Source organism: Pongo pygmaeus, chromosome 19 (assembly GCF_028885625.2).
Source record: "Pongo pygmaeus isolate AG05252 chromosome 19, NHGRI_mPonPyg2-v2.0_pri, whole genome shotgun sequence".
Classification (NCBI taxonomy): domain Eukaryota; kingdom Metazoa; phylum Chordata; class Mammalia; order Primates; family Hominidae; genus Pongo; species Pongo pygmaeus.
The window spans coordinates 23,243,875-23,266,201 of NC_072392.2; the positions used below are offsets into that span (position 1 = coordinate 23,243,875).

The following is a 22,327-nucleotide window of genomic DNA, read 5'->3' on the forward strand; positions in this document are numbered from 1 at the left end:
CATCCCACTGAGAGCCACTTCTACCCCTCAAAGAAACCCCTGCATTTATCCTTCAAGTCTGTGTGTGACCTGATTCTTCCAGGATGCTGGACAAGAGCTTGGGATACAGAAAGCTGTCACAATGACCCTCTGCTTTTGCAGAAAGGCTGAGGGTCCACTGAGCTGGTTAACACTCAAGCCATCCACACATGCCAAGGCTAAAAGAGCACACTGTAGCACACACCCACTTGGGCTCCTGCACCTGTCCCTGTGCGTGATCCCCCTCCCGTAAGGGGTTTGAATAGGCAGAGAGCCACACTACCTTGTCACACGTCCTGTGAGGGGGGCCAGGGAACTCTCCCGCTTCAGTGTAATTTGTGTTTACTAAAATTAAAATGCAGTTTGATGAGTTATGAGTTTTTTTAACCTTATTTTTATAGCAAAATTTATTAAATATACAATAAAAATATGTTTAAGAGGCACAGTTTGACTATAAGCATCTTAGTACATGGAATGGTTAACAGTTGTTAAAATCTCAGTTTCATCAAATTGGGAAAATATCCAGTGTGACTGAATAGGAGCAATACCAAATTCGAGAATATTTATTAAATATTTTATTACTCATTAGAAATTGAGGTATCCCAATGTGAAATCAGTGTGACCTAAAGCAAGCAACTCACATCACCTTGGAATCATGATTTCTTCTTCAGGATAGATAAGGGGATTAGACTAAAAGATGTCTTAGGTCCCTACAGTTCAAAAGTGCTACGACTTCCAGTCCATGCCCGCAGAACACTCCTGCCCCTTCCTCTTGGAAACCCTCCTCCTGTACCTCCCATCCCTCCACACCCTCCTGCTTTTCCTGCTGCTCTCTCCTGATCTCCAGTGGCCTCTTCCTAAATGCTGGCATTCCCCAGGCTTTACCCTTGGGCCTCTGATCCTGCACTGCCTGCTCTTCACAGCTGCAGCAGCTGCCTACCTGCTTGTAACTTCCAGGTCTGTATGTTGCGGCCCCATGTCCTGGCCCCAGCATCCCGGAAGCACATCAGACGGCTGCTGGACATTCGTCCATGGATGTCCACAGGCACATCCAACTCCCCATGCCCAGATTCCCCTCCCTCACACCTCAAATGCTGCTTCTTTTCCCATTTTCTTTATTTCAATAAAAAGCACCAGCACTCATTTTAACCTCAAAATCACTGAGTGATTTAATATTCCTATGGCATAGTAATCTATGTATTGGACATGAGAAAATGGACGCTTAGGGAAGTGAAGGAATATGTCTAAGGCTACACAGCCAGTCAGTGGTGGAGTCTGGATTTGAACTCAGGTGTGTCTGACTTGAAGGCTAGGGCCCCGAACCCTGTCTTCCACCCTCATGTACCTCAGGCGGGAACGTGGATGCTGTCCTGGATGCCTCCTCCCTGTCACCATGCATGGCCACTCTGCCAGGACTCACAGGCACACAGGGCTCTCGGATCAGCCCCTCGGACCTCTGGCCCAGCTTGGTCAATCCACCTCCATCCTTGCTTCACCCCTAACACAGCCATCTTCCAGCCAGTCTTCCACCTTCCTCTCTTCAAGCCATACTTCACATTGAGAAGAGGTGCTTTTGCTACAGTACAGGTGACACCACTCTCTGGCTTACAAGGTGCTGGTGGCAACCAGAAGCTCCCGGGATAGGAGCAAACCTCGCACTCACAACAGCCTCTGTCTGCAGCTCCAGCATGGGGGTGGTCCTCACTAGCCACTATTTCATATTTGTGAACTTGTCTGCTTGTTAAAATGTATTTTTAACCCCCAAATCAATACTCATGTTGCTTTCACAGCCACAGGAAAACATGTGCAGAGCAGGGCAACAATTTGAGCCATCGGCCTCCCAGCGGAGGCCATGCAGGGCCCCATGCTGCCTTCTTGTTCCTACTCTCAACCTGCAAACCAGTCTTCTCATGGTCTATATAGTACCACTTTTTTTTGCAGTTTTGAGCTTGTTGTTGGAGATTTCACTGTTTGAAAGGCCTCTAAGCATAATGCTGAAGTGCTGTCTAGTGTCCTTATGAGCAAGAAGGCTGTGATGAGCCTTACAGAGAAAACGCTTGTTAGCCAAGCTTGGTTCAGGTGTGGGTTCTAGTGCTGCAAATTGTGAGTTCAATGCTAATGACAAGCACTACAGTGCATCCAGAAAGAGGAAGGAGAGTTTTCACCAACCTGTACACGAGGCTGCTCGGGAAAGTGCAAAACTAACACCACTGGTGTGTGGCAAAACCACGGAAACCACGGAAAAGCAGCTACATTTGTGACTTCATGAGATGATGACCAATGAAAGCACAGCGGGCAGCACTGTTGTGAGGAGAGCCAAAAAGAGGCCTTAACTAATGCTGCCTGGCTGGTGCCTTTCAAAAGGCAGCATGGCATGGAAAGTGTTAGCTTTTCAGCAGCGGCAGCTCTGTAGATCAGGAAGTACTCTATGGGAAAAGGGTATGTGGAGAGCAGTTTTCAACACTGATGGGACTGGCTTGTTTTACAGGGATGTTGGAAAATAAAGCCATGGAACATGAATGGTGCCTTGGCAGTTGAAAATATTGCAACCAGAGGCTTGTAGGAACCTTACCCTGTGTTTCCCAGAAGCAATACTTCAGGACCCGGAGGCAAGTTTACAGAACATAACCACAGCAAATCACCAGATAGGCTGCACTCCTCACTCTCCTGCCACAACGGCTGCAGCTCACTGAACCACAATTGCCTGAAGACGCTTTTCCTAGGTGCCCTCTCCCATCTGTCTCATCACCGAGGCTCATCCCTTAAACCTCAGCCCCAGTCATCCACAGGATATGTCTCTGGACCCTGCCTCCAGGGCACTGACAGGTTTCTTATATAGCACTTTTATTTTATTTTTAAATTTGACATGCAGTACCCACACTGTATTTGATTGATGCTATGTTTCTATGTTATGGTATCTAGCACAGTGCCTGACTCATAGAGAGGAGCAGAAAATATTTGTTGAAAGAAGCATAAAGTTTAACAGTATTTATTCGATTTATTCATTCTTCCTAACTGAAGTTTCTTGGGCCTTACATTTTTAATTGATAAAATAGTCTTAAATTAACATTCAAATAATAGCTTGTTCCCTGAAATAATCTAGAAGCCCTGTTCCCTCTCTTTTTGAGCTACCTATAATAACATTCTGCTGAGCCAACATGGAGCAGTTTTCCTGGCACATCCTGCTTGGGGAAACCGTGGCAGTGACCGTCATTAATGGGAGTCACAGAGACCCTCCAGCCTCTAGACTATGCTGCCAAGTCTGTATGGTGAAGGCCCTGAGTCACCACAACACTGAAATTGTTTGAGGTGCTCTGGACGCAGGAAACACTGCCTGGCCATGGAGCACTCTAGCGGAGGAGAGGTGAGGATTACCCCTGGCCATGGAGCACTCTAGCAGAGGAGAGGTGAGGATTACCCCTGGCCATGGAGCACTCTAGCGGAGGAGAGGTGAGGATTACCCCTGGCCATGGAGCACTCTAGCAGAGGAGAAGTGAGGATTACCCCTGGCCATGGAGCACTCTAGTGGAGGGGAGGTAACGGATTACCTCCTGGATCATGGCCATATGAAAGAGAAAGGTGTGGGGCTCTAGTAAACCACTAAGTTAACTGAAACTGGGAAAGAGCCAGGTTGGCGGAACAGGGACCTAACCCAGTCTGCAACCCTTTTGTGTGAAAAACCACAGCCGTTATCTTGCAACTTCAGAAATGAAAAGGCGTGTGTGTTACAAGAAAGCTAAAAGCAGCAGGGCGTTTCCCTCAGGCACCAGAAGAGGAAAGGCCTGGCAGTTAAAATTATTCCAACATATTCTTAGCATATAGCACAAGCTCACCTGCACATAGCCCTGTCCAGCACAACCTTAGAAAACTTCCCTCCAGCCCTTTATCTTTGCAGACAGCCCCTTCTCTGCTGTGCTGCATGTTGCATTCTTGCAATGTATTTTCATAGTTTCTGTAATAAATTTGCCTTTCTTTACTCACAGTTGTCTTGGTAAATACCTTTACTACCCACGACAACCCTGGTCCCAGCAGTCGCACCCACGACAAAAGGGGCCCATGAGGAATTTGGCCGGGTGATGTCAGCAATACAGAGCTCAGGCTCTAACCAGAGGCAGCCAAGCTCCAGCCATTCCATCTTGAGCTTCTACCATAAGAGGAGCAACCCAGGACATCAGTAGCCTGGGAAGGAGAGAATGGCATTGTCCACAATGGCATTGTCCACAGAACACCTGTTTCTGGCTGCTTCACCTGAACATCAAGGTTGCAGACTCTGGCTTCAGTAACTGTTGGCAACAAGCTGAACACCCTCTGGGGCAGCCCCCTTGTGCTATCTGGGAATTCTCCTAAGGCCATAGGCACACTGGTCCACAGTGGTGGTGTGGAACCTGGAGTCACCCTCTGTAGCCTGGACACCAGGTCCCTGCCTTTTAACGGACACAACTTCAGGAAGCTGCAGCAATGGATACTGACAGGAATGAAACACGACACCTCTTACATATGTGTGGAGGGTGAAAACCCACTGAAAACATTTCTCATCCTCGACTCCAGCAAGAGGGACACCTCAGAAAAACCCACAAGGGCCCCATGGAGGAACACCAGCAGAATTTCAGCATGAGAAGGAACCGGAGCCACCCGGATGCTGAGCTCTCCCTAACCCCAAGAGTCCTGGCAAATTGAGCTCACGTTGTCCATGGCTTGTGAGTGAGACCAAATCCAGGACTCGCTGATGGGCCACTGAATTGAACCTGGGCTGTATGCAAACATCCCAGCATGGACGGCTCCAGCATCACAGTGAAGCCCCTGCCATCGGCTGATCCCACCACCATCTGCAATCCTTTCCCTTTCTGCATGACACAGCCTAGAGTCTCTGCGAATCCAAAGCTGAGGTTTCAGCCATTCCCACCTTCAATTCCTCCTGGAAGAGCAGCAGCCCGGAAAATCAGCAGCCTGGGGAGGACCAGGGTCAGGGCAGAAGCCACAAGGACAGCCAAGGTGCCTGCCAGTCCCTACCTAACCTGGAAATGAAAACCACCAATTCCAGAACAGCCCCCAGTGTGGCCCTGTGGCGCCCCCATGGCAGCAGCAGCAGTGCAGGCACCATAAGAAGCCAGTGGCTGCCAGGGCGCGTCCTCCAAGGAAACATCCTCCCCAGGCAGCTCCATCAGGTGCGACACTAGCAGAATTTGCCTGAAGGCATGACCTCAGCCACTCCCTCCTACCAACACCCATGCTTCAGGCCAGTCCAAAAGACCCGGCATGAGCTCAAAGGAGAGTGGGGGTGAAGAAGCCTCACAGGGTGGACAGGTGAGGGCCAGGAATAAAATGAAGGATGTATGTGTGGGTATGGGGGGTCAAGTGCATCCTGGTGCTTTCCATGGAGCATGCAGACCCCGAGTTCCACAGAGCACACAGACCCCGAGTACCACAGAGCACAAGGACTCTGAGTTCCATGAATCACACAGACCCCAAGTTCCATGGAGCACAAAGGCCCTGAGTTCCACGGAGCCAGGAGACTCCAAGTTCCACAGAGCAAGAAGACTTTGAGTTCCACGGAAAATGAAGACCCTGAGTTCCATGCAAAATGAAGACCCTGAGTTCCACAGAGCATGCAGACTGCGGAGTTTAATGAAGCTCAACGAGATGATGCAGGAGATCGGCCAGGAGTGGGACACAAACAGCTGCTGTGTGTGCACAGCATGTTTGGTCTTGGGGGGCCTTTGACTGTGGAGGTTGAAGGTGCATAAAATGCGGAGGCATTTGCTCAACAGGTTTTCAAAGAAGAGGGCATGCAGCACTTCTGCACACTCAAAAGCATGCTGGGCGGAAGGTTAAATGACAGCCTGTAGCCGGCTGGGCAACCAGAGGAGAGGCTGGCTGGCCTGTGCCCACCTGGGCAAACTTCAGAGACTGGATGATTTTTTCTGGGGCACTTCTCCCCTCCTCTTCTGGGGTGCTTCTCTTGTCTTTTCTTTCATGTTTGTGGGGCAGGGGTGATGATTCTGTAGAAATAAACAAAGATAAGAAAACTTAATGGCCAGGCATTTAACATCTTACTTTCTGAGCTTCTGCTAATGATGGGTTGTGACTACTGACTTGAGTGGTTCTCATTAGGTTCATCTTAGAGAACACAGGATAGTCATTTCCTAGAGCAGGTTGCATAACAATGATATTAACACCAACAGGCACCACCACACGTGGTTCATTTTTAAATTTATTTTGTAGAGATGAGGTCTCATTATATTGCCCAGGCTGTGGTCATGAACTCCTGGGCTCAAGCAATCCTTCCACCTCAACCTCCCAAAGTGCTGGGATTACAGGCGTGAGTCACTGTGCCTGGCCTGGCAGTTCCTTATAAAGCTAAGTATACATTTATCATATGTAAGCTGACAACTATATTCACACAAAAACTTCCATGTAAATGTTTATGACAGCTTTATTCATAACTGCTAAAACTTGGAGGCAATCAAGATGCCTTTCTATAGGTGAATGGATAAACTGTTGTGGATTCACACAATGAACTATTATTCCTTGATTTAAAACTGAGCTAACAAGCCATGAAAAGACACACAGGAAACTTAAATGCATATTGGTAAGTGAAAGGAGCCCACTTGAATGCTATGTACCATAGAATTCCAACCACATGATATTCTGTAAAAGGCAAAACTATGGAAACAGTAAAGAGAGCAGTAGTTGCCAGAGTTGTGGGAGGGGGAGGGTGAAAAAAAGGAACAAGTAGCTGAGGCACAAGGGATATTTTAAGACAGTGAAAGTATTCTGTATGCTGCATTAATAATGGATACATGTCATGTCATTACACATTTCTCAAAATTATAGAAGGTACAACACAAAGAGTGACCTCTAATGAATTTTAGTTAATAATGTTTCTACATTGTTCATCAACTGTAACAAATGTACCAGGCAAGACTGTAAGGGTAACAACAGGGCATGTGCGCAGGAGACTGGATATATGAGAACTCCCTGTACTTTCCACTCATTTTTCATATAAATCTAAAACTGCTCTAAAAAAAGTCCAATAATTAAAAAAAATCCAAAGGACCATCAAGGGCAGAATGGATAAATAAATTACAGTATGTTTATACAATTGAATAAAATAAATAAATTTGCAAGTTAAATGTAATCCCATGGTGGTACACACACACACACACACACACACACAATAGAATATATACAAAAGGAAATGAGGAAATTAAAACATTTCATTACCAAAAATCAATTAAATACAAAAGAAGACAGTATGCAGGAAATGAAGAACAAAAAAACTATAAGGCAAATAAACAACCAACAATATATGACAGAAATAAATCCCTCCTTATCAGTAAATAAACAAGACCAAAAGTTGGTTTTTGAAAAGGTGAACAAAACTGACAAAACTAGCTAGATTGACTAAGAAAAAGAGACTCAAAGCCAAAAATAAAAGTGGGGCATTATTACGAATTCTACAGAAATAAAGAATTATAAGAGGTGTATTATAAACAACTGTTTGCCAAGAAATAGGACAGTCTAGATAAAATAGACAAGTTCTTAGGTATACAAAACCTGCTAGGACTGAATCATGAAAAAACAGAAAATTAGAATAGACCCCATAACTACTAAGAAGACTGAATCACTCATCAAAAACTTTCTGACAAAGAAAGGCCCTGAATCAGATGGCTTCACTGGTGAATCTTATCAAACATTTAAATAACACTAATCCAACTCTTCTAAAAAACTGAAAATCAGAGAACATTTCCAAATTCATTCTATGAGGTCAGCATTACCCTGATACCAAAGTCAGAAAAAAAAGTAGACAAGAAAACTAGAGACATGTATCAATTCCCTGATGCATATCAATGCAGAAATCCTCAACAAAATACCAACAAACTAAATTCAGCAGCATATTAAAATAAGTATATACTATGACCAAGTATAATTTATTCCTGGAATGCAAAGATGGTTGAACATTCAAACATCACTGCATTAGGAGAATGGAGTGGTAAATCACATGATTATCTCAACTGATGTAGAAAAAGCATCTGACAAAATTTAAACACCCTTCCATGAAAAAACACTCAGCAAATGCAGAGGGGATGGAAGCTACCTCCACACACTAACATCATACTTAATGGTGAAAGACTGACAGGTTTTCTACTAAGATAGGAACAGAGGAAGGGGACCTGCTTTCACCACTTCTATTCAAAATGGCTTGGAAGTTCTAGCCAGAACAATTAGGCAAGAAGAAGAAACAAATGGCATCCAAACTGAAAAGAAAGAGGTAAAATTATATTTGTTTGCAGATGATATGATCTTAGATGTAGAAAACCCTAAAGATTACACACACACACACACACCCCCCCACACACACACCCACACACACAAACCCTAAAGATTACACACACCCACACACACACATTCAGCTGAATGGTAGGATACAAAATCGGTGCACAAAAATCAGCTGTGTTTCTAAATACTAATAATGAATAATCTGAAAAGGAAATTAAGAAAATTATATTTACAATAGCATCAAAAAGAATAAAATACTTAGGAATTAACTAAACCAAGAATGTAAAAATCCCAATGATGTCCTGTGCAAAACAGAAAAATTCATACTAAAATTCATATAAAATTTCAGGATCCAGAATAGTCCAAACAATCCTGAAAAAGAACAATGTTGGAGGACTCATACTTCCTGATTTCAAAACTTAGTAAAAAGCTACAGAAATCAAAACAATGTGGTGCTGGCATAAAGACAGACATATAGACCAACAGAATAGACTAGAGAGCCCCAAAATAAACTCTCACATATATTGCCAAGCGATTCTTGACAACTCAACAACAACAAACAAACCAATTGATTCATCTCTGTTGTATATGTTCTATAATCCTATTTATATGATATTTTAGAAAAGGCAGTATTATAGCGATAGAAAATGATTAGTGGTTGCCAAAGAATGCGGTTGGGGAAGGGGTTGACTACAAAGAGGCGTCAACAATAGAGAATTTTAGAGGTGATGAGACAGTTCTGTTACTGTGAACGTGAATGTATAACTCTATACAGTTGTCAAAACTCATGAAACTCTATGTTACAAAGAATGAGTTTTATTCTATGTAAATTTAAAAATCAACAAAGGTGGTGGGCGGGTCAGATGGAATGCAGTTGGTGATAAATGAATCTTACTGAATTAAAAATTATGATTAACCCATATTGAAGAGTGTGGGGGGAAAAAAGTCTTCACCTAAGTAACCTTGGAAAATACTGTTTTGACTGCATACTGTAAGACTCAAGAACTGCACACAAACATGCTGTATTCTGGTTGGCAAATTTGTTTCAGGATATGGGTTAGCAATTCTGAAATGATTTTCCATGTTAGCAAATATATTTTAGAGAATTAGAGCCCAGTTTCTCTCTGTAGGTGAAAGAGTTATAAATAAACAAAGGGAGAATGCTAGAATAAACCCTAAGGTGCTGGACTGGAGTTAGGAATGTCAGTATGAACCCATGTCTATTTTAATGTATCTGTTTAGATGGACAGATGTAGATAGGTAGATGCTGAGTTTGTATTCATGCATACATGTTTGGAAACATTCACGTGTTTCCAAACTATGCTGAGAGGGCCTCGAAGCAGTGATATCCCAGTATTAATGAGCACACCCAGTACCCAGATCCTGGTTTCTAAATACCATTTTCCTATAAAAGAAACCAAGGCTTCTTGGAGAAATGACTAATTCTAGGCCTGCCATGTAAAACACAAGATGAGACTAGAGCAACTTGCAGTACCAGAAAATAAGAAAGTGCTTTTAAAAAACATAAAATGGTGGGGACATGTCAAAAGAAGCCAACCTGGAAGAGCTCTCTATGACTCAAGGTGGAACAATGTGAGTGGCAAACAATTATGACAGCATTAAATTGTAACCAAGAACATAAAATAAATATCCACAAGTCCATACTGATATAGAAAAGATTAAATAAATCAGGAAGTAAAGACAAATCTTCCTTGCAGAAGAATTCCAAGTAATAAATGTTGAAGGAGCACAAATAGAAAACTACCACTAGAACACCACAGTAATCATTACTGCAGGAAAGAGTCATCAACGAATGCAAAAATTGTGGATGAAGAAACAGTATGTTTCTGTGGCCTCAAAATGTCTCCCTCCAAATATTTATTATATATTTTTCTTTTTTTTCCTCTTAATTTCATCTAAAGATCTATGACTAAAGCAAATATAACACTGTGTTGTGGGGTTTATGACATGTGTAGATATAAAATTTATGGCAACAACAGCACAAAGGATAGGAGATAAATGGTGCTATTCTGTAGCAAGTTTTTCTATTTTACACTCGCTGTAATAGTACAATATTAATTCTAGACTGTGAGAATGTTAATGATGCACATTGTAATCCTTGGAGCAACTGCTAAAAAATGAAAAAATGTGTCACTTCAATGCTAATAAAGGAATAAAACAATACAAAAAAGTACTTATATAAGAATGTTCATAGATCTTTACTATTATGATAGCCCAAAACAGGAAATAACCCAAATATTCATCAACAGAGAAACGTATGAACAAACCACGGTGCATTCATACAACAGAATACTATTCAGCAATACAAAGGAACAAACTACTAAAACACACACTATGGAGGTGTTTCACAAATATTATGCTGAGACTGCTGGACATAAAAATGTATATTGTGTGATTTCAAGTAAAATGAACTTACGGTTAAAAAACCCCCCACAACAGTACTTTCCTCTGTGGGAGTTAAAAATTGCCTAGGAATGAGCATGAGGGTGTTTTCTGGGGATGATGGAAATATTCCATTCTGAAAAGAGGTGAAGGTTATATGGGTGTATTTATTTTTCAAAGCTATACAATTAAGATTTGTGCCTTTCAATGCATGTGTATCTTACCTCACCAAAAAAGAACTAAAAAAATAAATAAAGTGAGGGGTAGTAGGGAAAGGGCTGAGGTACAGAAGAAACAAAATGGCACATGATTATTAGCTGTTGAAGCTGGGTCACGGCTCTATTATACAATTTTGTTCATTTTTTATATATTTAATTTTTTCTGTAATGAAAAGACTTGTGCAGGAAGACAAAACTGATCTGTAATGTCAGCTGTTAAGACACTGGTACATTTGAAGAGGGAGGGAGGGAGAAAGCGCTTGTGGGCCACATGAGTGAGGCTGCTTCTATTTGTTGGTTACCCACATGTATTAATTTTGTCATAATATACATTGAGCTTACGGGCATGCTTTATGCATGTATTTCTACATGCATGTTATATATCAACAAAATATTTAAATACCACGTATTTGCACACATAACTTAGTATCTCAGAGTAACAGCAGTGTTTTTTGTTTCAAAGTGGGACACTTCCACTCACAGCATCATCAGATGAACTGTAATATTCTGATGTATCTATTAGTGTCCTAACCCTTGGGTGAGACCCCCTAGGTCTTCCCATTTTTGCCTCAATTTGGTAAGTAGTAAGACTCTTATTTCTGATGATGTGATTTTATTTCCCAGCAAAGTCCTCCCCAAACCAAGGCCACAATAACTAGCACGGTGTTCTGCACATCGTATGCACTCAGTACTTGTGAAATTGAGCTGAATCAGAAACAAAACGAGGAGCAGAGGTCAAGTCCTGCAAAAGATAGCATGTAAATAATGCAAGTAAGACTGAAAAGCTACAGCTCGGCAGCAAAGACTTCACATTGGTTTGAGAAACCATTTGCTACTAGTTCATCAAAAGACGTTGGTTTCACGCTGTGGTTCTCAATTCTGGCCACACACTGTAACCAGTTGGAGAGCTTTAAACAGCAAGGATGTCTGGATCCTACCCCAGGGATTCTGATTTCACTGGTCTGTTGCAATTTGGGTTTTGGGAATTTTAAAAGCCCCCTGCCACCCAGGTGATTATAAGGTGCATCACGAGTGAGAACCTTAGCTGTGCCTGATTTCCTTGTGTGCTGCTGGGATTTGCCTCATTGCAGCATCTCAGCTTTGTGGGGAGGGGTGGTGGGCCGTCTTAGAAAATAGCTCTGCCCTGTTAAAATCAAAGGACGGCTTCAAGACGTGCTCAGCTGCTTGACTAAATTGCAGCAGGAGGAAATGTCTTTTCAGCAGATCTATCTTTACATCACTTGCTTTCAGAGTAAGAGGTTGTTTTGGGCACAGCATTTTGATTTGGTCTGTGTTGAAGACCATTAATAGCCTACAAATACCAAAATGGGATGAAAAGAATTTCCAAACATGTGGAGTGCTTTATACATGTTTCTTCATCCTTCCCTGTGTCTACACCCTTTGCAATGCGCTTTTACAGCTGCTCCCATCCAGAGTTAGATCCAAGACTTGGATCCAGCTGGCAGTTTTGGGCCCAGTCTCAAAAGGTCTTGAATGCTTCTTCCTTTTCTTTCAGAACCCTGCCATTTCCATGACAATAAGCCCAGGTTAGCCTGCTAGAGGATGAAACACTTTGGGGAAGAGAACCAAAGTTGCCCAGTCCACAGTCAACTCACTCTCAACAGCAGAGCTGCCTGGTCACCAGCAGCTGACCCCCTTCTCCCATACACACACGAAGATTGCTATACCTTATAAAGGTACGGCAGGTTTTATAGGTATAGCAATTAACTTATGGCAGGAGCCTGCCATAAATTGCTGACTTGCTCAATCATGAGCTAAATAAGTTTTGGGATGGCTCATTACACAGTAACAGCTAACTAACACACCCAGAGCTGACAGGATGCCAGGATTAACAACATGCTGACTACAAGTTAGCTGGCACACTATAGGGACTGTCTAGGTACTGAATTCCTTTTCCCCTTATTAGAAGTTGGGTCCCTTGAATTATAAAGAAATGCATGTAGACGTGTATGTGCTTAAAACTCACACAGTATCGCACAACACAGGAGGAAATAGATGACAGCCTGACCACTAGGGTGAAGGCCAAATAGCAAGGTAAGGCATTTGTCTGGAATCTATTCCCTCCAAATCTAAACTCTGGAGGTCAAGGCTGTGGACAGGTCCCACCTCCTGGGACCCCGCTGTCCTCTGATCTCTGGAGGGGAGAATGGTCCCACCAAGCAGCAGATGGGCAGCAGTGGCCTACCTGTGGCCACCTCCTGCTGGCAGCCCCTGCTCTCTCAGGGCACTCTCTCTTCCTTTGGGACTGAGAAGAGATGTGGGTAGGGAGGGGGAGCTCCCTCGCTCCTGGCAGAGAAGTGCGGTTCAGGCCCTTCACCTTCCTGAGTTCAGGGAGTCAGAGTCTTCAGAACATCTGGAATCTGGCTGCTTTGAACTGAGATATGCTAGAAGTGTAAAATATGGAGTGAGTTTTAAAGATTTAGGACAAAGAAATGTAAAATGCTTCATTAATAATTTTATACTCATCACACATTAAAATGATATTTTGGATACATTGGGTCAAATAAATTATATTATTACAAATCAATTCTACTTGTTTCTCTTTAGTTTCCTTAACCTGGCTAGTAGAAAATTTAAAACTACAGGCAGACATAGCTCATATTGTTTATATTGGACACGGCTGTCTTAAAGGACTGCCTCCCTTCCGAAGCTCAGGCTGCCTCCAGTCATGGTGGAAGGGGAAGTGGAGCAAGGAAGAAAGGAGGTGGGGTGCCACACGCTTTCACAACAACCAGCTCTCATGTTCCATAGAGCAAGAACTCACTCACTACCACCGGGACAGCACCAAGCCATTCCTGAAGGATCTGTCTCCAAGACCCAAACACCTCTCACTAGGCCCCACTTTCAACTTTGGGAATCAAATTTCTTTCTTTCGTTTTTTTTTTTTTTGCTAGAGGACAGGAAGGTTACACAAGCTGAAAATTTTAAATAATTTGTCATTTTGTTGTTTCCATTTGTGAACAAAGGACTTAATAAAAAATTTAAGATTTAACATTACAATAAAATACATTCATTTCAATATCACGCTGGAATTCAACATTGTTTTGCACGGGGGCTGCAGAAACAATGCAGAGCTTCTTCCTCCTCCAGACCCTCACAGCTCAGCAAGCCTCTCAAGGGCTGGTTGCTGGCCACTGCATTTCCAGTTTTTGTAGGTTCTCTTCCTCCCAGGTGATTAAGGAATGAGGCCAAAGGTGTTTGAAGCTTTCAGAAAACACAGGATTTTTCTTTCTGTGGCTCACCAGCATTTTCATTTCTGTATCAGCAACACCATATGCAGGCCACAGCTGAGCCAAAACACATGATGAATTGAGTCTGAAATCAAATTGTACCTAATATTTACAGCCATGTGCATTACTAAAAAGGGACATATCTTCCAACAATTCCAGTAAGTTCCCAAGACTTAGTTCACACTGGATACTAGCCTGTGATGGTGCCCCTGTGCTTGTTACTGGGGGCAAAATGGGACAGTGTTTGCTGAGTTCATGGCTGAGGGGCTGCGGTGCCATGCAGGGAGCAAAACTTCCCACTGAATAACACTCCTCTGTGAGAGTGGCATGGCGGCTGAGGTCAGCCGGCTCAAGGCAACTGCCTCCTTGTTCCTAACAAGCAACATTTTCAGGGAAAAACCCCAGCTTCAATGTAGGAAGGTTTTGATGGTGGCTCAGGCCTGGGACTGAATTAAAAAGGAATAAGGAGATAAAATCCACATTTTAATTATAAACAAATGTCTCACTGAAAAAATTCCAGACCCATAAATCCATCTATGCATTAGTTATTGGAGTAATTTAAAATGTGAGGAAATTATAAAGTGTGTGTCCCTTATTATATATTTCTTCCCCCCCACCACTTTTTAAACATCTAAAGTTCCTAACACATAGATACTCTTTATGAGGAAAAAAAAACCTGTTGACATTGATACAGTTTGAATATTTGTCCCCTCCAAATCTCATGTTGAAATTTGACATCCTAGTGAGACCCTGTCTCTACAAAAAATTGAAAACTTAGTTGGGCATGGTGGATTGAGCCTGTTATCCCAGCTACTCAGGAGGCTGAGGTGGGAGGACCTCTGGAGCTCCAGGAGTTGGATGCCACAGTAAGCTATGGCTCAGCTCAGCCATGGCTTCTATAGTGAGCTATAACTGCGCTACTTCACTCCACCCTGGGTGACAGAGTGAGATTATCTCTTTAACAAAACAAAACAAAACAGAAGAAAGAAATTTGATTCCCAATGTTGAAAGTGGGGCCTAGGATGGGTGCGGTGGCACAAGCCTGTAATCCCAGCACTTTGGGAGGCCAGGGCAGGCGGATCACAAGGTCAGGAGATCGAGACCATCCTGGTTAACATGGTGAAACCCCGTCTCTACTAAAAATACAAAAAAATTAGGTGGGCGTGGTGGTGGGCACCTGTAGTTCCAGCTACTTGGGAGGCTGAGGCGGAAGAATGGCATGAACCCAGGAGGCAGAGCTTGCAGTGAGCTGAGATCATGCCACTGCACTCCAGCCTGGGAGACAGAGTGAAACACCATCTCAAAAAAAAAAAAAAAAAAAGAAAGAAACAAAGAAGAAAGAAATTTGATTCCCAATGTTGAAAGTGGGGCCTAGTGAGAGGTGTTTGGTCTTTGAGGGCAGATCCTTCAGGAATGGCTTGGTGCTGTCTCAGTGATAGTGAGTTCTCGCTCTATGAAACATGAGAGCTGATTGTTGGAAAGCACTTGGCACCCCACCTCCTTTCTTCCTTGCTCCACTTCCCCTTCCACCATGACTGGAGGCTTCCTAGGGTCCTCACCAGAAACAGATGGTGGTGCCAGGCTGGTACAGCCTGCAGAATCATAAGCCAAATAAATCTCTTTTTTTCATAAATTACCCAGCCTCAGGTGTTCTTTTATAGCAACACAAAATAGACTAATACAGACATCAATGTGAATATTTAATATTGGAAAGTTTTTTTTCATTTTCTATTTTGTCTGTATAGCTAACATTAAAGAAGCCAAAGATATAGAATGCTACATCTCAGATATTGCATTTTGTAAAAAACATGAAGGTAAAATCTTTGTTTGTTCAATTACTAATCAATGATAGTTGTACTTTGCCCATTCTATGCAGAATACAGTTCCATGAACCATGGGGAGATGGAAAATAACCATGTCCCAGCCTTCCAGGCAAGTCCCTGGAAGGAATGGCTTGGTGCTGTCCCAGTGGTAGTGAGTGAGTTCTTGCTCTATGAAACATGAGAGCTGGTTGTTTGAAAGCGCGTGACACCCCTGGTGCCTGGAAGGCTGGGACAGGTAAGATTGCATCTCTGTGCTCTGCAGTGTCTGTCACACAGCAGGCACTTAATGAGAAGGCTGCTGAATGAAAGAATACTTCCAACCAGCCTGGAGCCCAAATGCAGGTTCTCCCTGAAGTTCTGACCTCACGTTGTGGGCATTGTGGGCTTCCATGCACATGTCCACACCACCAGTGCATCCACTTCCTTCCTGGACCTGAGCAGAGCACCACTTTCCAGCTCCTGCCTGAGAGGGGATAACCAGGCCCCTGGGACCCACAGCTCCAGCAGCTGGAATTCAGAGTTTATGACCTGCTGTTTTCCACATTCCCCCTCTCACCCCCTCAGGACCTGCACCCCGCTGCACTGCACCTTCTATTTTGCTGTCATGGCCCAGAGCTCTGTTCATCTGCTTCAAGCAGCTCTCCACCCCGCTTCCTCCCTCCCCTCCTGCTGGATCTCTTTCTTTCATTGGTTCTTGTCCCGTTCCCTCAGTCAAAGAACTCTCCTTCCACTCTGCCTCATTCACATTCACTTGGGAACCAAAAATTCACCCCACAGCTTAGCATTCCCAGTTGTGGAAAAATTCAGGCACCTTCTGGAATGAGACAAATGTGAAGAAGCCAGACATGAAAAAACACTTATATGGATCGACTTATATGAAATGCCCAGAGAAGACAAATCTATTGAGATGGAAACTGGATTTGTGGTTGCTTACAGCTGGGGTAGGTGGTGGGGGGAACAGGGTGATAGCTAAAAGGTACAGGACTAATAAAAACGTTGTAAACTTAACCATGGTTTTGGTTGCACATATCTGTGATTATACTAAACCCTAGCAGATCATAAGGTATGTGAATTTTTCCTCAATAAAGCTGTTTAAAAATAAAAAAAAATTAGGCTGGGCACAGCAACTTACCCTGTAATACCAGCACTTGGGGAGGCTGAGGCAAGAGGATTGTTTGAGGCCAGGAGTTCGAGACCAGCCTGGACAATAGAGTGAGACCCGATCTCTACAAAAGATTTTAAAAATTTAGCCAAGCATGGTGGTGGGCACTTGTAGTCCTAGGTACTCAGGAGGCTGACGTGAGAGGATCACTTGAGCCTGAGAGCTGAAGACTGCAGTGAGCCGTGATGATGCTACTGCAATCCAGCCTGGGAGACAGAGAAACATCCCAACTCAAAAAAAAAAATTATTACGAACTATTTTATACATACAAAATTACACACACACACACACATACACAGACTCACATAAAAGTAAAATAAATAATTGTACCCATCACCTACTCCACTACATTTGAAGCCGTCTGCATGGTTGGCCCTTCTGAAATGTAACCCCATCTGGGACAATCGTTCATCTGAAGCTTTACAAAAAGTATTTTTCCCTGACTTTCATTATACTTTTATTACATAATAATATCTCTAAATAATATATTGTTTCCCTAAATAATATACTGTTTAACTTTGTAAGTTTTTACACTTTCTATAAATGTGCTGTGTATCTCTGTAACTTGCGTTACTCATTCCACATTGTATTTTCGAGAGCCTTCTATGTTTTAAGTAGTTTCTCATTCAATTCTATATATTGCTTACTAATTAGCCCTTAAATTGAATATACTAAGACCTGCTGGAGACAGAATTCTTGTGGGATAATGAGTATAAAGTGCTTAAAGCAGTGCCCCATTCATTATAGGTATTCAATATATGTAATACTATACATAATATTTTAATACTGAGTAATTATATACATATTAGGATTGCCCCTTTCTTTGTGGATGTACATTATTTCATCAGCTGCACTATGAACTAATAGTTTTCTTTCTTTTAGGGGAGGGGGCAGGGTCTGGCAGTATTGCCCAGGCTAAAGTACACTGGTGCAATCACAGCTCACTGCAGCCTAGACCTCCCAGGCTCAAGGATCCTCCCACCTCAGCCTCCTGAGTAGCTGTATCTATCGGCAGTGCCACCACTCCCAGCTAATTTTTAAATTTTTTGTAGAGATGGGGTTTCACCATGTTGCCCAGGCTGGTCTCTAACTCCTAGCTCAAGTGATCTGCCCACCTTAACCTCCCAAAGTGCTGTGATCACAGGTGTTAGCCATTATGCTGGGCAAGAGTTTTCAAACTACGGTAAAATTCAAGTTACAGAGACCTTTGGGAAATGCCTCATTCTAGGTATTTGAAGCTTCCAGATAGCTAAGATTAAAAATTTTTACATACTAACTTGTTTCTAAGTGTATGCTTTTACATTTAAACAAACTAAAAACATGAGCTTTACAAAAAAATTTCAGCCATTTCCAAATTCTCTTCCAAACTTGTTTAGAAGCATACATGACAGAGCTTTGGTCGGATTGTGCAAACTGTTGTGTGTTCTGTTTTTAAAATATTACTTAACTTGTACACTTCCACACATTGGCATGGCACATCATTGCCATTTCCAATATGTTCCTGTGCTTCACCAATTTCCATAGCTGTCAGAGGGAGAGCAGCCCAGGTGACAGGAAATGAAGTTGTCTGGCTCCAAGTCCTTACCAGGAGGACTTCTGGGATCCAGAGTCTTTGCATGGGGCAGATGACATATTCTTAGAGGACATTCATTTTTTCCACTGTAGCTGCTAGTGCCAGTTTCCACTCCACTGCCTGAGGGTAGGTTGATCTTGAAAGCCCTCACCGATGGATTTGTGGTCACGCCTGGAACCCTGTGCCAAAGAGGACTGGGAGGTTCCGTTCACGAGGGAATCCTCTGACTTATTACTGGCATCTGAGCATCTCCCAGCATGGTTGTTCCTACTTGTAATAAGGTGATGTCAAATGACTCCAGGGCAGTGCTCCAGTTCCCATGAACACATTTGGTCACTCTGGGAGCTTCTGAGTCAGTGAGCTCTCTCCTTACATCCCGATACACTGTTGTTTGCAAAAATATATTTTTATAGGCAAGGTCTTTGTGTTTTGGATTTGCACCCTGACGTAGGCATTAATTTGTTTAAAAGGATAATTTAACATTTTCAGGAAGCTGAACATCTTTAAATTCTCTTTTGATTATTTCTAGTTTTATTCCATTATGACACAGAAATGTGTACAATTTTTGTTCTTGTATACTCACTAAGGATTCTTTTTGTTTTCAGAGTAGGACCAAAGGTATTTCTACTTGTTTGCAAGTCTGTTGGCTCAGTTTCTAAAGAGTTCATTTTGTTACCATGTTCTTTTAAGTATATACATACAGGTTAGTTATGTTTCCAGTTTCCTGTGCTTTTTATTTTTTTTTTTAAACAAACTTTTCTGGCCCTTCATTCTCTCAGACTTTTCCTTCCATGCCTTATGCTGTAAATATAGTCTATGATCTAGCGTTTGTCAGTTAAGATTGTTTTCAGCTCTGGAGACCAGAAAATCTGACCCACATAGCAAGAACAAGCAAGGGTAGGAGATGAGGCTGAAGAGGCACGCACCAGGTTGTGTGAGCTTTTATTCACTGCAATGAGTAGACAGTGGCAGGGTTTACACAGGGGTGGGGGTATGCTTATATCATGTTTTAACATTTTCAAGAGATCACTCTGGATGCTTGAGTGGAGGCTGGACTGTATCAGGGCAAGATAGGATGCAGGGAGGTTGGACGATCTTTGGCAGTAGACCAGTAGGAGAGGAAGGTGACTGAAACTGGTTGTGGAAATGGAGATGGTGAATCAGGATGCTGGTTGCACTCAAGAGCCACAGGACTTGCTGTGTGGTTGCATGGGGGTTGGGGGAGAAGGGAAAAGAGTCAGGGATGACTCTTGGTGCTCCCCTCAGGGAAGAGGCCCCAAGCCTAGTGGTTATCAACAGATGGATGGTATTTAAAGCTATGAGACTGTGTGGGATCATTCTGAGAGGATCACTAGAGATCTGGTGGAGGAGGAGCAGGAGGATGAAGATAAAGGTGAGAGGGAATCCAGGAGGGAAGGTCCCTAAAATCCAGAAGAAAGGGTGGAAATCCTCAATTGTATCATCTGTGTCAAATGCAGCTAAATGACTGAGATAAAAGTCATTTCAGCAAAGTACCCTGGAGGAAAGCTAGAAAGGAGTGGGTGCAAGAGAGGATATGAGGTGAGGTAGTTGCATGGAGCAGAGAAACAGAATGGTAAATGGAGAGAAATCTGGGGTTAAAGAAGGTCTATTTGTTTAATGCACAGCATTAAGGAATGCTTGTGTGTGGACACCAGCAAAAAATCGGTACAGAGAACCCCAGAATTCTGGGGTCATAGCCCGAAAGGACTCCTCAGCTCCAAATTTACTTGAAGTTACAGCTTCCATCTTTAAATTAAATGGGATTTTTTTTTTTTTACCATCTATTTCATCAAACAGGATGTGACACAGAATATATCTGAAATTATTACTTTCCTGGAAGAACACATCTTAGTTTTTAATATCTAAACTGTATAGCAGCTATTTATCTCACAAATCATTTTTCAGGCTGGGTGTGGTTGGTGACTCACGCCTGTAATTCCAGCACTTTGGGACGCCAAGGCAGGAAAATTGCTTGAGTCTAGAAGTTCAAGACCAGCCTGGGCAATGTGGGGAGATGTAGTTTCTACAAAAAATTTAGAAATTAACAGGCATGGTGGCGCACACCTGTGGTCTCAGCTACTGGGGAGGCTGAAGCAGGTGGATCGCTGGAGCCCCTATCATGGTGCAGTTCCGGCAAAAGAACAAGAACCTGTCTCAAATTTTTTGGCTGATGGTTGTAGACATAATGTTTGAGCTTTCAAAAATTACAACATTTTAAACTAAATAGTTTGCTGGAAAAAGCCACATGTTGCTTCCAGAAACAACTGGTAGACCATCAGGATCATGACAGTCACTTCAAAAAGCTTTGGTGTGTTGACAAAGGGGAGGTTCAGGTGACAAAGGGGAGGGTCAGCAAAAGGATGTTGCTGGTCTCAAGCCACAGTTACTGCATCCAAGGCAACTGCATGTTAACAGCCATATCAAATGTGGGTGACCAAGTGGCAACATTTAAGCATTTTACATCCTAACTTATGTGCAACTTAAATCTACTGCCACACTGTGAGTTAGGAAATTGGTAGGTTTTTTTCTATTGACTTGCTGTGCTCTATAATTTTTCCTATTTAAAATAATGGGAAACAAGTTTTCAGTTTTTTTCTCAGAAAAAGTCTGACATTTCAGGCACAGATATGTCTGACAGTTCTTACCAGCTGAAGAGTTTCTAGCCTTTTCATCGTAAAATTTTAATTACTTACCTTGGAAATTACTTAACTTCGTTCCTTCCAAATCTGGTAGTAAAATGGGTGCTCCAGAAAGCTTTGCTCGTCTCTGCACAGACCTGGGGCTTCAGGAGCCTGCAGCCACGAAGTACAGGACGTCATCAGAATGGAAAAGTGATCCAGATGGTCCCGCAGGCGCAGTGCTGGGGCGCAGAAGTGCAGCCTGTGCACGGAGAGTGGGAGGCCTGCGGGCTCGCCGGGGCTCGGGACTGTGTTCTTGCGGCCGAGAGGCCCACACAGGACAAGGAGGCCCCGACCCAGGCTGTTGGAGCCCGCGAAGAGGGAGTGAAGCCCCAAGGGGCGTAAGGGTGATCAGACGTGCGACCAAGCTTCCCGTCTGCACGGCGAGGGGCTGGGCCTTTCCATTGTGATTTTTCTCCCATTATGCCGGGCGCATAGCCGGCCCTGGGGCGGCGGGACCGGTGCGGGCGTTCTGTCAGCCCGGGGTCCTGGAGGCCGGCGAGGGGATTCGCAGCAGCCCGAGGGACGGAGGGACGGCAGAAAGGAGTCTCTACTTCCAGGTTCCCAGTGATCGCTATGTTCGTTACAAGCAGTAAACTGACAACTTCAGACACCGGCCACGGAGCTCCACACGCAGTCCTCAAACAGCCAGCCCCACCGGCCAGGCGCACAGCGCATGTCTCGGTGGCGGGGCGGGGCGGAGGGGACGTGGCGGGGTGGAGTGGACGGGGCGGGGCGGAGGGGACGGGGCGGGGCGGAGGGGACGGGGCGGGGCGGAGGGGACGGGGCGGGGCGGAGGGGACGGGGCGGGGCGGAGGGGAGGAGGCGGAGCCGGGCGGGGTTGAGGGGACGGGGCGGGGGGCGGAGAGGCAGGGGGCAGGGGATAGGGGGCAGGGGGCG

At 43.8% G+C, this 22,327-nt stretch overlaps 1 pseudogene; it reads right to left on the reverse strand.

Annotated features, from left to right (window-relative positions):
- Positions 1–396: 396 nt before the first annotated feature.
- LOC129017659 (putative uncharacterized protein LINC02693) lies at positions 397–22,090 on the reverse strand (annotated as a pseudogene).
- Between the last annotated feature and the right edge of the window lie 237 nt (positions 22,091–22,327).